The sequence below is a fragment of the Triticum aestivum genome, chromosome 1B (assembly GCF_018294505.1).
Source record: "Triticum aestivum cultivar Chinese Spring chromosome 1B, IWGSC CS RefSeq v2.1, whole genome shotgun sequence".
In the NCBI taxonomy this organism is placed as follows: Eukaryota; Viridiplantae; Streptophyta; class Magnoliopsida; order Poales; family Poaceae; genus Triticum; species Triticum aestivum.
The window spans coordinates 47,345,641-47,359,401 of NC_057795.1; the positions used below are offsets into that span (position 1 = coordinate 47,345,641).

The 13,761-nt window shown below is 50.0% G+C and overlaps 6 non-coding genes across 6 annotated transcripts; all 6 read left to right on the forward strand.

The window, feature by feature from the left end:
• Nucleotides 1–219: 219 nt before the first annotated feature.
• Nucleotides 220–338, forward strand: LOC123154155 (5S ribosomal RNA). The gene has a single exon (XR_006476699.1). It is a non-coding gene; the product is annotated as a 5S ribosomal RNA (ribosomal RNA).
• Nucleotides 339–635: 297 nt separating this feature from the next.
• LOC123154830 (5S ribosomal RNA) lies at nt 636–754 on the forward strand. The gene has a single exon (XR_006477075.1). It is a non-coding gene; the product is annotated as a 5S ribosomal RNA (ribosomal RNA).
• A 296-nt stretch (nt 755–1,050) lies between these two features.
• Nucleotides 1,051–1,169, forward strand: LOC123154794 (5S ribosomal RNA). Its single transcript, XR_006477061.1, has one exon. It is a non-coding gene; the product is annotated as a 5S ribosomal RNA (ribosomal RNA).
• A 296-nt stretch (nt 1,170–1,465) lies between these two features.
• LOC123153119 (5S ribosomal RNA) lies at nt 1,466–1,584 on the forward strand. Its single transcript, XR_006476376.1, has one exon. It is a non-coding gene; the product is annotated as a 5S ribosomal RNA (ribosomal RNA).
• A 296-nt stretch (nt 1,585–1,880) lies between these two features.
• Nucleotides 1,881–1,999, forward strand: LOC123154174 (5S ribosomal RNA). Its single transcript, XR_006476710.1, has one exon. It is a non-coding gene; the product is annotated as a 5S ribosomal RNA (ribosomal RNA).
• Nucleotides 2,000–6,833: 4,834 nt separating this feature from the next.
• Nucleotides 6,834–6,952, forward strand: LOC123152954 (5S ribosomal RNA). The gene has a single exon (XR_006476348.1). It is a non-coding gene; the product is annotated as a 5S ribosomal RNA (ribosomal RNA).
• Nucleotides 6,953–13,761: the final 6,809 nt, after the last annotated feature.

Consider the following 13,761-nt stretch of genomic DNA (forward strand, 5'->3'; position numbering starts at 1 on the left):
ACGAGTGTGGTAAGTTATAGCTGGGTGCTCACGATTCACGAGTCTAGCGGTGGCGTTGTGGCGCGGCAAGCGTGCACTGGTGCGGTTGAGAGGGAGGGGTGGAAACCACGTTAAACTCGTCTCCGTAGTTGAGAGGGAGCGGCCAAAGCAATGTACAATCGTCTTTGTAGTGGAGCTGGGAGGGGCAAGGATAAGGGACGAAGACGGGGGTAACATGTCGGATGCGATCATACCAGCACTAAAGCATCGGATCCCATCAGAACTCTGAAGTTAAGCGTGCTTGGGCGAGAGTAGTACAAGGATGGGTGACCTCCTGGGAAGTCCTCGTGTTGCATTCCCTTTTTAATTTTTTTTGCGCCGCTTGCAAAACAAAACGCATGTGTAAGTAATATATTTACTGTGTTTTATTATTTTGCACGAGTGCGGTAAGTTATAGCTGGGTGCTCACGATTCACCAGTCTAGCGGCGGCGTTGTGGCGCGGAAAGCATGCACTGGTGCGGTTGAGAGGGAGGGGTGGAAACCGCGGTAAACTCGTCTCCGTAGTTGAGAGGGAGCGGCCAAAGCAATGTATAACCGTCTTTGTAGTGGAGCTGGGAGGGGCGAGGATAAGGGACGAAGACGGGGGTAACATGTCGGATGTGATCATACCAGCACTAAAGCACCGGATCCCATCAGAACTCTGAAGTTAAGCGTGCTTAGGCGAGATTAGTACTAGGATGGGTGACCTCTTGGGAAGTCCTCGTGTTGCACTCACTTTTTAATTTTTTTGCGCCGCTTGCAAAACAAAACGCACGTGTAAGTAATATATTTACCGTGTTTTATTATTTTGCACGAGTGCTGTAAGTTATAGCTGGGTGCTCACGATTCATGAGTCTAGCGGCGGCGTTGTGGCGCGGCAAGCGTGCACTGGTGCGGTTGAGAGGGACGGGTGGAAACCGCGTTAAACTCGTCTCCGTAGTTGAGAGGGAGCGGCCAAAGCAATGTACAATCGTCTTTGTAGTGGAGCTGGGAGGGGCAAGGATAAGGGACGAAGACGGGGGTAACATGTCGGATGCGATCATACCAGCACTAAAGCCCCCGATCCCATCAGAACTCCGAAGTTAATCGTGCTTGGGCGAGAGTAGTACTAGGATGGGTGATCTCCTGGGAAGTCCTCGTGTTGCATTCCCTTTTTAATTTTTTTGCGCCGCTTGCAAAACAAAACGCACGTGTAAGTAATATATTTACTGTGTTTTATTATTTTGCACGAGTGCGGTAAGTTATAGCTGTGTGCTCACGATTCACGAGTCGAGCGGCGGCGTTTTGGCGCGGCAAGCGTGCACTGGTGCGGTTGAGAGGGAGGGGTGGAAACCGCGTTAAACTCATCTCCGTAGTTGAGAGGGAGCGGCCAAAGCAATGTACAATCGTCTTTGTAGTGGAGCTGGGAGGGGCAAGGATAAGGGACGAAGACGGGGGTAACATGTCGGATGCGATCATACCAGCACTAAAGCCCCGGATCCCATCAGAACTCCGAAGTTAAGCGTGCTTGGGCGAGAGTAGTAGTAGGATGGGTGACCTCCTGGGAAGTCCTCGTGTTGCATTCCCTTTTTAATTTTTTTGCGCCGCTTGCAAAACAAAACGCACGTGTAAGTAATATATTTACTGTGTTTTATTATTTTGCACGAGTGCGGTAAGTTATAGCTGGGTGCTCACGATTCACGAGTCTAGCGGCGGCGTTGTGGCACGGCAAGCATGCACTGGTGCGGTTGTGAGGGAGGGGTGGAAACTGCGTTAAACTCGTCTCCGTAGTTGAGAGGGAGCGGCCAAAGCAATGTACAATCGTGTTTGTAGTGGAGCTGGGAGGGGAAAGGATAAGGGACTAAGACGGGGGTAACATGTCGGATGCGATCATACCAGCACTAAAGCACCGGATCCCATCAGAACTCCAAAGTTAAGTGTGCTTTGGCGAGAGTAGTACTAGGATGGGTGACCTCCTGGGAAGTCCTCGTGTTGCATTCCCTTTTTAAATTTTTTTGCGCCACTTGCAAAACAAAACGCACATGTAAGTAATATATTTATCGTTTTTTATTATTTTGCACGAGTGCGGTAAGTTATAGCTGGGTGCTCACGATTCATGAGTCTAGCGGCGGCGTTGTGGCGCGGCAAGCGTGCACTGGTGCGGTTGAGAGGGAGGGGTGGAAACCGCGTTAAACTCGTCTCCGTAGTTGAGAGGGAGCGGCCAAAGCAATTTGCGTTCCCCCTTCATCTTACCCTACGCTTGAATCTCGGGACGAGATTCTTGTTTAGTGGGGGTGAGTTGTCACATCCCTAGTTCTGGTATGCACTAGACTAGCCCTTCATGTGTGCATCATGTTTAAATTTTATTTAAATTGAAATGGGGATTGCTCAAACCCTAGCACCAGATCAAATCAACTAGGTTCAAATAAAAATTTTCTCAATGAACCCAAAATGCTCTTCAGAAAAGTTCATTATTTTTGGATTGGTCTAGAACCTCTCCCAAAAATGGTGCACATTTTTCTAGGCCATTCTGGATTTTTTAATTAAATCATACGGTATTTGAATTTGGGCATTTAATTGCTAAATAATATTTTAAATGCTCAAATAATCACAAACTGAAATGTTTCCTGTTGGAAATATTCCAAACAGTGACATTGAGCAGTTTCATGATTTTTGGAAATGCCCTAGCATTTTTATTAAAGCCAAACACAGTTACAGAAAATAAAAAACAGTAACAATTTAGAAGAGAGAGAGAGAGAGAACGCTTACCTGGGCCACTTACCTGGCCACCTACCTGTGCAGCCCACCAAAGCCGGCCCAGCCCACCACCGCAGCCTCTCTGTCGCCTTCCTCCTCGCGCCAGTAGGCAGGGGCGCGTGCCCGGCGCTCGCAGCCACATGCCGGCTACCTCCTCCCTGCCTGGCTGCCTCCTCCTCCCCCTGGACACCTCTCGCAGCGCCACGCCACCCCCTGGACCTCTCTCTCAATCTCTCCCGTGCTTCTCCCCTCCTCTGCTCTCTCTCCGTCTCGCGTCCGAGGGCAACCGTCACCGCCGCTCGTCGTTGCCGTAGCCACCGGCCACCCCATGCCTCGCCTATGCGCCAAGAAGCTCTGCCTCGTCCCCCTCTTCCTCCTCGACGAGACACGCATCGCCGGAAGCAGTGGAGCCTCGCCATCGAGCTCGACCCCGCCTCCTCTGCACCGAGATCGCCGGCGACCGTACGCCGTCCCCGACGCCTCCTCGAGCTGACTGAGCTGCTCTGCGTGACCGCTGTGAGCTTCCACACCGAATCCCCCTCTTCCCCGCCTCGATTTCTTGCTGTAGCCGTCACCCCCTTGAAGACCGAACCGTGCCGCCGCAGAGCTCGTCGCCGGCCACATTCCGGTGACCATTTGGTCCCGTGCGAGTGCCTGTTGCACTCACAGCGCCGCGTAGAGCCTCTTCAGCCTGCTACTTGCTCGAACGCAGGCCGTAGCACCAAACTGCGAGCACCCGAGCTCCGGCCGCCGCCTGGCTTGACGTCGGCGTCATCTCCGGCCACCCCCGCACACACCGCCTGCACCACTCGACGCGCGAGTCCACCAGCAGCACGTAGTGCATCTCCACCATCGATTTGGTAGATGGAGGACTAAACCCGAAGCCTGCCGCCGCATATGGCCTCGCCGGCGGCTAAACGCCGACGAGTTGACCGCTTTGACCGGCGGGGTTTGACCCCGTCTGCCCAGAGGTTTAACCCCTCTCTCTCTCACTGACAAGTGGGCCCATGCCCCTGTTTAATTAGTGTTAGGTTTAATTAGTGTTAATTAACTTGTTAATTAGATGATCCACTAACACATGGGCCCCGCACTGCTGACAGCTTAGTTAGGGCTAGTTTAGCACTAATTATCTCAGTTAGTTAACTGAGTCACTGACCAGTGGGTCCCACAGGTCAGGTTTGACCTGGCCGACCCAGTTGACCTGCTGACGTCACACCGACGTCATGCTGACATAGTAAATTTTTCTGGGATTTGAAATAAATCAAAAATGATTTATTTATTTCAGAAAATATCCAAAACTTCAAAAATTCATATTAATTCAACCGTAACTCAGAATGAAATAATTTATATATGAAAAATGATCAGAAAAATGCAATCTATCCATCTGTACCATTTTCATGCATGTTAGAACAACTTATAACTACTGTTTAGGACAAATCATATAAATGGCATTCGATTATCCACATATGGAGTTTGAATTTGAATCCTGGATTCAAACCAACTCCATTTAACTTGCTGCAAGTTGCATTAGCTCAAACCACAACATCTTGCCATGTCACATTCATGCATCATATTGTGCATTGCATTGATTGTGTTCTTCCTTGTTTGCCGGTATTTGTCCCCTCTCAGTAGACGATGTTCCGACGATGAGTTCGATGACACCGATGAAGAACTATATTATCTTCAGAAGTGCGAGGCAAGCAAAACCCCCTTGTTCATTCCGATACAATCCCACTCTCTCGCTCCTGCTCTCTTTTACTGCATTAGGACAACAACGATTCAACTGTTACGTGCTGTGGTAGTTGAACCCCTTTCCTCTGCATGACCTGTCATTGCCACAGTAAATAGATGAAACCCACTAGCATGAGTAGGATTTGTTTGAGCCCTGATGTGCCTACTCATTCATGCTTGTTTGTCGTGCCTGCTATTTCTTAGAGTTGAGTCAGATCTGATTCATCGGGGATGAATCGGAGGTGTGTGAACATGTCCTACTATTGAGAGCTAAGTGTGTGAACACGATTTGGTAAAGGTAGCGGTGAGAGGCCATGTAGGAGTACATGGTGGGTTGTCTCATTGCAGCCGTCCTCAGGAACTGAGTTCTGTGTTTGTGATCCATGAACAGTTACTACCACCCATTGGGCTCCGGGCACTCCAAGCTCTCTCGACTTATTAATCAACTCGATCTCTGTCCAGGAGTTGCAACTAGTTTCTGGTGTTTGTTGGTAGTGTTAGTAGTCTACCAAGTGCCACCCGGTACAGGTGGGCTTGGGACAGACTAGGCACAGTGGCACGGTGTACCAAGTGGCACCCGGATGGTGGGCTTGGGAACCCTGCTCACATCGTTTGGGGCCGTGAGCGACACCCCGGCCGGATCTCCTTGCGGATGGAACCCGAATAGGCGATAAACCTGGACGAGAGACTTGTGTGGTTAGTCAGGTCGTGGCCGACATCCTCGCTGGGCTTCCGCTTGAAGGTTGCCGAGTACATGTCGTGTAAACGGCGGTAAGTGGTGAGAGCATGTGTGAAGAAGTACACCCCTACAGGGTTAATATGATCTATTCGAATAGCCGTGTCCGTGGTAAAGGACTTCTGGGTTGCCTATACAGTTCATAGACAAGTGAATGCGGATACTCTAAAATACGCAAGATATGCGTGAGTGCTATGGATGGCGTTCTCGTAGGGAGACGGGAGCAGATCCATAGTGGTGTATTGATATGGTGAATATGTGGACTCGTGTGCGCCACCTCAAAAGAGTTACTTGCATTCGTAGTTTAGGTTAGCCACTGAGTCAAAGCTGGCTTGCTGCAGTTAAACCCCACCATCCCCTTTGTTGATACTGATGCATATGTAGTTAGTTCTGATGTAAGTCTTGCTGGGTACATTTGTACTCACGTTGCTTAATTTATGTTTTTGTAGAGAGACTTCAGTCTCGCTAGTAATTCCACGTGGACTTCGACGTTTAGCTTGTTACCTCAGCTACGATCTTGTGCCCTCGGCAGGATCTGATAGACAGTCAGGCATCTCAGCCTTTTTCATTTGTAGATGTCTGTACTCAGACATGTTAAGCTTCCTCTTGTGCTTGACTTGTGTGCTCTGAATGCTGGGTCATGAGACCCGTGTTTGTAATATCTCGCTCCTCGAAGCCTATCGAATAAATACTTTGAGTCGTAGAGTTATGTTGTGATGCCATGTTGTATTTGCACATATCGAGCATATTGTGTGTATGTTATTGAAATGCTTGGTATGTGTGGGATCTGACTATCTAGTTGTTTATCCTTAGTAGCCTCTCTTACCGGGAAATGTCTCCTAGTGCTTCCACTCAGCCATGGTAGCTTGCTACTGCTCCGGAACACTTAGGCTAGCCGGCATGTGTCCTTCCTCGTTCCTTTGTCTGTCCCTTCGGGGAAATGTCACGCGATGAATACCGGAGTCTTGTTAGCCCGCTACAGCACGGTTCACCGGAGTCCTGCTAGCCCAGTTGCTACAGCCCGGATTCACTCATTGATGACCAACACGTTCGTTGCTGGGTCATGTATGCCTGTCCCTGTAAGTTAGTGCCACTTTGGGTTCATGACTAGCCATGTCAGCCCGGGTTCTTTGTCATATGGATGCTAGTGGCACTATCATATACGTGAGCCAAAAGGCGCAAACGGTCCCAGGCCAGGTAAGGTGGCACTCATGGGAATACCGTGCGTGAGGTCGCAAAGTGATATGATGTGTTACATGCTAGATCGGTGTAACTTAGGATCGGGGTCCTGACAGAAGTCCTCGTGTTGCATTCCCTTTTTAATTTTTTTGCACCGCTTGCAAAACAAAACGCACGTGTAAGTAATATATTTACCATGTTTTATTATTTTGCACGATTGCGGTAAGTTATAGCTGGGTGCTCACAATTCACGGGTCTAGCGGCGGCGTTGTGGGACGACAAGCGTGCACTGGTGCGGTTGACAGGGAGGGCTGGAAACCGCGGTAAACTCGTCTCCGTAGTTGAGAGGGAGCGGCCAAAGCAATGTACAATCGTCTTTCTAGTGGAGCTGGGAGGGGCAAGGATAAGGGACAAAGACGGGGGTAAAATGTCGGATGCGATCATACCAGCACTAAAGCACTAGATCCCATCAGAACTCCGAAGTTAAGCGTGCTTGGGCGAGAGTAGTACTAGGATGGGTGACCTCCTGGGAAGTCCTCGTGTTGCATTCCCTTTTTATTTTTTTTGCGCCGCTTGCAAAACAAAACGCACGTGTAAGTAATATAATGCCGTGTTTTATTATTTTGCACGATTGCGGAAAGTTATAGCTGGGTGCTCACGATTCACGCGTCTAGCGGCGGCGTTGTGGCGCGGCAAGCGTGCACTGGTGCGGTTGAGAGGGAGGGGTGGAAACCGCGGTAAACTCGTCTCCGTAGTTGAGAGGGAGCGGCCAAAGCAATGTACAACCGTCTTTGTAGTGGAGCTGGGAGGGGCGAGGATAAGGGACGAAGACGGGGGTTGTCACACCCTAGCTAGTCATGCATCACAGTGTGTGCATCATGTTTAAAATTCCATTTAATTTTGAAATGGGGATTTGTGAAACCCTCAGAATCATTTTTGAAAATGACCCAAATAAAAATTTCTCCAAAAGGGTCCAAGAAAATGCTCATGTTGCTCTCTGAAAATATTGGACAGAGATAAAAATCAAATCAATATTTTTAAGAGCTCATAGGTATTTATTTTGGGCATTTGGAATTAATGCATAAATATTTGCATTGGAAATATATTAGTTATATATATTAATATATGTCCAAAAATTATGCCACCTGTTGGGGAGCTCTGGAATAATATATCTAGCTCCTGCAAAAATTGGCATAAGGTAAATAAATGATTTAATATTTTATTTAAATCAAAACAAATGTCAGAAATTAGAAAACAAAAATAAATAAAAGAAGGAGAAGCTCACCTGGGGCTCCTCCCTGTGCAGCCCAGCAGTAGCTGGCCGGCCCAGCCAGGAGGCGGCCCAGCCCGCCTCCTCCTCTGTCGTCTTCGTCCTCGACAGAGGGAGGGGAGTGTGCCCGGCACGCGCGCGCGCCACCGCGCCACGCCACCAGTTCGCCTGCCTGCCTGCCTCTCCCCTCCCCGTCTGGATGCCCTGGAACGACGCCACGCCCTCCCCCGTACTCTCTCACTCTCCCCCGGTTCTTCCTCTCCTCTCCCTCGCTCTCTCTCTCCCGTGTCCGAACGCACCCATCGCCGCCGTTCGCCATAGCCGCCGCCACCGGCCTCCCCTCGCCTTCCCGACTCGCGCAGGAGCTCCGCCCCCTCGCCCTGAAGCTCTCCGTCAAGCCACAAGACGCCGGACGCCCTGTGGAGCCGCCGTCGCCATCGTCTCCTCCTCGGGCTCCGACCACCATCGGCGTCGATTCGCCGTCTCCAGTGCGTCCCCGAGCCCGCTTCGACACCCGCTGCAACCGCGGTGAGCTCCGCCACCGTTTCCCTCTCTTCTCCCCCTCGTTCCCGCGCCGTAACTCCGTTCCCACCACGGCCGAACCTCCGCCGTCGCCGAGCTCGCCGTCGACGCAGCTCCGGTGACCATTTGGTCACCCCGGCGAGTCCAACAGGTTCGTAAGGCCCCGTAGAGCATCCCTAGCGCCTTGCCTCGCTCGCCTTCGAGCTCCAACCACGTTTCCGTGCACGACCGAACCCCGGCGGCCGCAGCCGAGCTCGCCGCCGTCGACTCCGGCCACCCCAGGCCCAGCCACGGCCACCGCCCGACGCGCCATCGAGCTAGCTTTCCAACGCACCTAGCCGCACGCCGTTTGGAGCACCACAGAGGAAACCCGGGGCACATGTACGCCGCGGACCTCGCCGGCGACTAACCGCCGGCGGGTTTGACCCCCCCAGAGTCACTGACGCGTGGGCCCCGTCGGCCAGGTGGTTAGCTTAGTGCTAATCACTGTTAATTAACCCCCCTGACACTGACCAGTGGGCCCCAGCGCCACTAATTCTTAATTAGGATTAAACTAACCTCTGTTAAACCCCCCTGTCACTGACGTGTGGACCCCACACGTCAGGTTTGACCCCAGCCAGCCGCAGTTGACCGCTGACGTCGTGCTGACGTCATGCTGGCGCAATATATATATTTTTGGATTTAAATTAAATCAGGAAATTCCAGAATATAATTTAAACTTCAAAAATTCATAACTTTTATTCTGTAACTCCAAATCAGACAAATTATATATGAAAAATGATCAGAAAAATCCAATCTATCCATCTGTACTATTTTCATGCATGATCAAACAAGTTAAATTGATGTTTAAAGCAGAACAAGGAAAAACACCTTAAAAGGCCATGTTTGAGTTTGAAATTTGAATCTTTGATTCAAATTGGTTCAAACCCTTCTGGTTTTAGTTGCATTAGCCCAACACACTCATATTGCCATGTTTCATGCATGCATCATATTGTTGCACATTGTTTGGTGATGGTTGTGTATCGGTGTCCTTTGCGACAGGTTCTGCCTCCGAGGAGTACCGTGATTACCCTAACGAAGAACCGTATCAGTGCATCGAACCATCAGGCAAGCAACCAACCATTTGATCATATCGATACAAACCCATGCTCTCGCTCCTGCTCTCTTTTACTGCATTAAGACAACGCGTTTCAAACTGCTATGTGCTACGGTAGTTGAACCCATTTCCTCTGCATGACCTGTCATTGCCACAGTAACTAGATGAAACCCACTAGCATGTGTAGGAGTTGATTGAGCCATATGTATGTGTTGTTCCTACCTTGCTATGCCTGCTATGCCTAGAGTCGTGTCAGGTCTGGTTCATCTGGGTGATGGGCTAGAGTGAAATGGTTATGTCGGTAATGAGAGTGGTGTGGTGCACCCGATTTGGTAAAGGTATCGATGAGAGGCCATGTAGGAGTACATGGTGGGTTGTTTCATTGAAGCCGACCTTAAGCACTGAGATCTGTATGTGCGATTTAAGATACAGCTACTACCATGCATTGGGCCCTGAAATATGACCCCGCTCGACTTCTTATTCACCCTAGCTCTCTGTCCAGGAGTTGCAAGTAGTTTCTGGTGTTTGTAGCCTACTGGAGGCCGTGGACAGCGTTGACCGTAGGGGTGGGCTGTGATGCGGTAGGTACGTGGCCGGGTGTACCGAATACCCGTTAGGTATCTCGGGAACCCTGTTCACATCGTTCGGGGCCGTATGGGAAACCTCGGCCGGACTCCCTGCGGATGGAACCTGGATAGGCGATAAACCTGGACTAGAGGCTTAAGTGTTTAGGTAGGTCGTGGTCTACACCCACGTCGGCTTTCGCTTGAAGTCTGCCGAGCACATGTCGTGTGCAGACGCTAAGTGGTGGAAACATGTATGAAGAAGTACACCCCTGCAGGGTTATCATGATCTATTCGAATAGCCGCATCCGCGTTAAAGGACTACTTGGTTGCCTATACAGTTCATAGACAAGTAAATGGAAACTACTAAAAGCCTCAAGATAAGTGTGAGTGCCGAGGAGGGCTCTTCCGTAGGAAGACGGAGGCGGATCCTCGGTAGTGTATTGAAGTGGTGAGTAGTGGACTCATGTGCGCAAAACCATTTCAAGTTGAAGTATCGTAGGATAGTCTAGCCAAGAGTCAAAGCTAGCTTGCTGCAATAACTCCACCAACCCTTCTTGACAATGTGCATGTATGTAGGATCTGATGTAAGTCTTGCTGAGTACCTTTGTACTCATGTTGCTATAATTTACATTTTTTCAGAAGACGCTGCAACCCCTTCTGATGGGTTCTATGTAGACGTTGACATCAACGAGTAGGCTAAAGGCCCAGGTGGTGACCCTGAGCTTGTGAAGGACCACGTAGTATAGCTAGGCTTTCCAAGCCTCTTTTATCTTACTAGTTGTCTGTACTTAGACAAGTTACTTCCGCTGTTGGTTTGTATGACTGTATGACTTGAATGTTGGGTCATGAGACCCGTACCTTTGTGTATGTTATGTAAGGCTCCCTGAGCCTTAAATAAAGTACTTGTGTCGTAGAGTCATGTTGTGATGCTTCGTTGTATTTGCACATATCGAGCATATTGTGTGTATGATTGAAATGCTTGGTATGTGTGGGATCTGACTACCTAGTTGTTTATCTTTAGTAGCCTCTCTTACCGGGAAATGTCTCCTAGTGTTACCGCTGAGCCATGGTAGCTTGCTACTGCTCTGGAACACTTAGGCCGGCCGGCATGTGTCCTTCTTCGTTCCTGTGTCTGTCCCTTCGGGGAAATGTCACGCATTGAGTACCGGAGTCCTGTTAGCCCGCTACAGCCCGGTTTACCGGAGTCCTGCTAGCCCAGTGCTACAGCCCGGACCCACTTGCTGATGACCGACACGTTCGAAGCTGGGTCATGGATGCCTGTCCCTGTAAGTCTGTGCCACTTTGGGTTTACGACTAGTCATGTCAGCCCGGGCTCCTTATCACATGGATGCTAGCGACACTATCATATACGTGAGCCAAAAGGCGCAAACGGTCCCGGGCAAAGGTAAGGCGACACCCGTGGGGATACCGTGCATGAGGCCGCAAAGTGATATGAGGTGTTACCGGCTAGATCGATGTGACATCAAGTCGGGGTCCTGACAGCGTTGGCATCAGAGCCGGACTGCCTGTAGGTTCTCCAAGCCAAACTGGTCGATGTTGAGTCTAGAAATTCTTTAGTTATATGTAGGGGAATTGTTTGTGGGTTGGAACGTAAGGCTCTTTTTTACTCCTTTATCTTATGACATTCTGATCTGAGTCAGTCTATTCTTCCACCGGGGGTTAAGGAATTAGGATCTATTCTCTCTATCAGGATCACGTGTTACTAATCAGTAGTACCTTATAAGTTTGATGGATACAAGCCTAGTTCAGTTCTTCTACCACGTTATGTTGTTAGGATGGTCTCAGAACTTTGATATGATGATGTTGAGTGTGTATGAAATCCTTTGTCAAATGTCTCAAAATCCTTCTTGAGCATTTACAGCTGTTATGCTGCCGAAATTTTGCTAGAAATTCTAATGCCTTTGCATGATGATTGTGCTTTCAGATGGCCACTCGCGACCTCAATCAAGTGGTTCGCCTGACTCGATGCCTAGATGTACCCGGCCATACTGCCATGTTGGTCAGGGTAATGACTGAGGCTGGATACCGCTGGTATCCTGAGTACACGGTCGAAGAGCAATTCCGAGACTTTAATCAAAGCCAGTATCTCTGCACTGTCAGGATATTTCCATCTTATCCTGGATCCACCGAGCCCCTTCACTGCTCCTATGGACTCGGGGTTACTATTGAGATGGCTGTGCAGGACGCCGCCTACTCTATGATGACCATCATGCGAGTCAGGTCTGGTCTATTTCGGGACTCTGATTTCCGGTATATGCCAGGATCACTTCCGGGAGCACAAGGGTATCTCCAGGCTATCTATGCTGACCCCACTCAGGAGGATTCACGGACTCGCACCACTGCTGAGATGCTCGAGGATAAGGACCGTAAAAATCGGGGCTTGAGGTTAGAGCTCTTCAATACCCGTGCTGACCATTGGGCCACATTGACTCGGTTTGCACCGGCGGTGCAAGCTGGATATTCAGATATGCGCGATCTCTATCCTGTGAGATCTGCTCTGTCAGACGTGATGGGTTGGCGTGATGTAGGAGGCATCACCCCACCTCGCGGTCCCCGCAGGCCACCGTCTGTTGGTCCAAGACGTCATCCTAGCCCCTATGGTCCACAAGCTCCGCGAGATCGTCTGTTTCCGGATGATCATGTTGAGCTTCCAGGCTATGGAGGTGACTTCTACGAGGACTACTACGGATCGGTCTGAGTTAGTGGTAGTATCACTAGTTCGCACTAGCTGTGTCGTCTATCGTCCCGCGTGACTCGTGGGATATGACCTAGTTTGTACTCTTTCCAGAGGTGTAGAAAAATAATGTATAGGAGCTTGGGATGCGTCCGATGAGATGTGATCCTCTTTTCACCGTAATAGTACTTTGTTTGGTCTTGTACTAAACCCTGTATGGTGTGTATGATGATGGAATAAAGAAGCAGTTTCTGTATCTACCATGTCATACGGATGATCATCTTGCATTTCGAGTTATTCCTTACATTTTATATCCTATGTCGGAATTTTATCATTCTGACTAAATCATTGCTTTGTTTACCTAGGATGGTCAACACGCGCACTAACCCTGCTCCTCAAGAGCAGGCCGAGGACAGTGAAGTCAGGGATGCAAATCTGCCTCATCCCCCTTCCCTAGCCGAGGTTATGATGGAAGCTGAGAGAAACAAGCGGGAGACCAACCGTTTGTTGGAGCGTATTGAACAGAACACGGCACACCATCAGAGGACTAACGTGGTGTCACTCAGTGATTTTATCAAATTACATCCACCCACGTTCCACCACTCCGTCGAGCCTCTCGACGCTGATGACTGGCTTCGCAGTATCTCTCACAAACTGCGTTCCGCGCTGGTAGCGGAGGCTGACAAGGTCACCTTTGCTGCATATCATCTTGAAGGCCCCGCCAGTCTATGGTGGGAGAATTATGGAGCTATGCGCCCAGCGGGCCATGTCACTACTTGGGCTGAATTCAGCGAGGCTTTCCGTGAACATCACATTCCGGAGGGTCTCATGGACCGTAAACGTGAGGAATTTTGCAGTTTCACTCAGGGCCGACTTTCTGTGGATGCTTACAGCAGGGAGTTTGGTAATCTCGCACGATATGCAACTGAGGAAGTGTCTACTGATGCCAAGAAGCAAGCAAGGTTCCGTAAGGGCCTTAGTCCTGAGCTTCGCCGTGACCTCGGTCTGCATGAGTGCACATCTTTTCAGAAACTTGTTAACAAAGCCATCAGTGCTGAAACTGGTCAGACTGACTATGACGCAACACGCAAGCATGGCCGTGACATGGGTTCCTCATCCGGTGCTAGTCCTCAGAAGCGCCGCGTGTGGGTACCCAACACCGCCCTGCCACCCAGGTTCACACCGAGGCCATCCTTCCAGGCACCTCGCCC